The sequence below is a fragment of the Rattus norvegicus genome, chromosome X (assembly GCF_036323735.1).
Source record: "Rattus norvegicus strain BN/NHsdMcwi chromosome X, GRCr8, whole genome shotgun sequence".
Lineage (NCBI taxonomy): Eukaryota > Metazoa > Chordata > Mammalia > Rodentia > Muridae > Rattus > Rattus norvegicus.
Window position 1 is genome coordinate 138,047,476 of NC_086039.1, and position 3,125 is coordinate 138,050,600.

A 3,125-nucleotide genomic window follows, 5' to 3' on the forward strand; every position below is an offset into this window, starting at 1 on the left:
GATGAGTCGCAACTAGGGGTGGGTGAGGAGAGGGAGGAAAGGCGGGCCCGGGGGTGGGGTCTAGCCAAGGGCGGGGCTTCTGTGTTGCCACCTGGCTTCTGGGGTTTCTTCTCAGCGCTTCGCTTCGAACTACTTCCTTTGTCCTATGGCCACCCCTCCTTTTCCTCTGCCTCCTATCCGCCCCCTGAGGATTAGAGGCTTTCTCTGAGTGCAATCTCTTTGCACTCATTTGGTGGTGACCTTTGACATCTGCCTCATTCACTCCTCTCCCTAACTCAGAATGCATTCAATGAATACCCAAGACTCTCTTCCTCTCAGAAGGCTGTCTTAAGGACCAGCCTTCTTTCTCCACTCTATCATCGGCAAAAACAGACTGTTTAGGATTTGTTCATGCTGCTACAGTAGCTTCCTATTTGGAGTCATTCTTTCTACTATTACTTTGTCTAAACCATTGCCCAGACAGCAACCTAATTGGATCAGTCTAAGCTGTGTGTGTGTGTGTGTGTGTGTGTGTGTGTGTGTGTGTGTGTGTGTGTGTGTGTGTGTGTATCCCTGCTGATCTTTTCAAACCTGGCATGGTGGAACAAGACTATAATCGAAGTATTCAAAGGCTGAGGCAGGAGGATACTGAGTCAAGACCAATTTGGGGTACATAGTGACAACTGACTTTTAAAAGGGGGAAGTCTTTATTCTCAGTAATGTCTGTGGAAAGAGAATCAGTGGATCTGTGAGACTGAGGCCAGCCTGGTTACATGTGAGACCTCATCTCAACACCAACCAAACAACTAGAGAGAAAAGACTTTTCAGCTCGGAATGATGGACAACTGTTGTAAGCCAAGCACCAAAGGGGTAAAGTCAGAAAGATTCCAAGGACTGCATCTCAAAGCAGCCTAGTCTGCCTAGAAAGACACACTGTGGTGGATACAAGACAGCCAGGACTTCATAGAGAGAACCTGTCTTAAAAAAAGGAAAAATAAATGAAAAACACCTCCAAATTCAAACTTACTAAATGTTCAAAAGGGAAAGAATAAGGTGCAAGGTCCCCTCTCCACAAGTCTAAGACCCAAAAACTTCTTCCTGGTTGCTCTACCTAATCAATGGGTCTATAACAGTAGCTAGGCCCTAGGCTCTGATACCTTTACTCACAGACTGTGCAATGCTCTTATCTGTCTTTTGGGATCCAGGGGAAATGTCACTTTCCCAACTAACCTTTCAGATTCCTCCACGAGAATGTCCTGTCTTATTTGTTTGTCTGAAACGTGGCCTATGTGCTAGCTGGACTGACACTCATTATGCAAGCCAATGTGATTCTACCTTGCAGTGATCCCTGTCTCTTTCATGCTGGGATTACACGCATGTGCCACCAAGTCCACCAGATGCTCCCATAAAAGCCATTGACTCCTACTCTGTCAGCAAAGAACACTGCTAATTTTGTTTTGTAATTCTTCCTGACATAGATAACCATGTCCTTTTCCCTCAGCAGAGGCCATAGCTGCTGGCACAATGCCCCTTCCACAACAGATTGGTGTACAATTTAAATGGGATCCTTTGCCTCTGTTGCATCAGAAATCCTAAATAGGCCCTGAAAGGACTCCAAGCAAGGCTTCACACGACAGCCACACTTTGTTCACTAGGACATCTCTCCATCTTGACCTGACCAAGTGTTGTTTTTGCAAATCAACTGGTTAGACAGCCAAACATTGCAAAAGGACCAAAGCTTGCACTCCCCTTGCAGGTCAGACTGGTTTGTGGTAAAATATGTGGTTGTGGAAGACATAACTGATAATGCTTACATGAGAATTCAGTGTAGAAGAAAAACATATGGTGCTATAGACACTGAGTTTCGAAACAGATATACTACTTTTCTTTGGGGAGCTTTGTGGTTCCTATTGGTTCAGGTGCCTTGTCATTTCAAACCTTATGTATTGTCCATGACATAACGTCTTTTGCAAAAGTGGGCATTAAATTAATGAGGAATCATTTTGGATTCAATCGGGAGATTGCTGAGGGGAAACTGGAATATGGTGACAACCCTGCAGCCACCACAGAACAAAGGAAAAGCCTTGCATTTGTAAACTTTAGAAGGGACGTGCTCTCTGAGCTTAGAGGGTAGAGAATCTCTAACTGTAGCAGATTATGGGAAGTATATTAGTCAAGGTTCTCTGGAGTCACAGAACTTATGGAATGCCTCTATATATTAAAGGAAATTATTGGAATGACTTACAGTCTGTAGTCCAATTAACCCAACAATGGGCAGTTGTGCATGGGAAGTCCAAGACTCTAGTAGTTGCCCAGTCCCACACAGCTGGTTGTTTCAGCTGCTCTTCTGTATAAACTGGAATCCTGGAGAGAAGTAGGTTCTGACAGATGTGCTGGCAAGTAAGTGCAAGCAAAACGAAGAAGCACCAACACTTCTTTTTTCGTGGTCCTTATGTAGGCCTCTAGCAGACGGCATGGTCCAGATTAAGGCTATCACCACGACTGGATTTGGAACTTGCTTTGCCCAAGGCTGGCCTTGAATTTAGAGATCTACTTACCTGTGTCCTGGGATTAAAGGTGTATACTACCTTGCCTGGACCTAAGCTTTTCATGGCCACTACACCTCAAGATCTGGATTATAGGTGTGCCCCCCATTTCTGGATTGAAGTTCATTCCAAATGGAGTCAAATTGACCAATAGGAATAGCCATCACATGAACGTACTACTAGATAGGATACCATGACTTAATTTGGGAAGCTGATCCTATTGGTCCTCCCTACTTTGAGGATGCCACATGCTTAACAGTTTAGAGAATAAACTAGATAGAATGTAAGGCATGGCTGATCCCCTCCTGTGATCTAACAGTGAGTGCCTCCGAGTTGTTCTTCCATCATTTAAGGTATGTTGACTTTTTAATTGTATTATAGACTATATTATGACAGATGTTCAGAAAAGTGCTTCCCAAGATAGATAAAAACAACGCCTACCTCCTGCTTATAATGCCCCAATAACAAACCAAAGTATGATTCCACTGAAGTTCAACCTAGAGTATCAAGGACTATGGGGTGTACTTATAAAACATGAGTGAGGGTTTGCCTATGAGTGTATGAGTGACCCCAAAGCAGCCACTCTGGAAAGTCTTCACA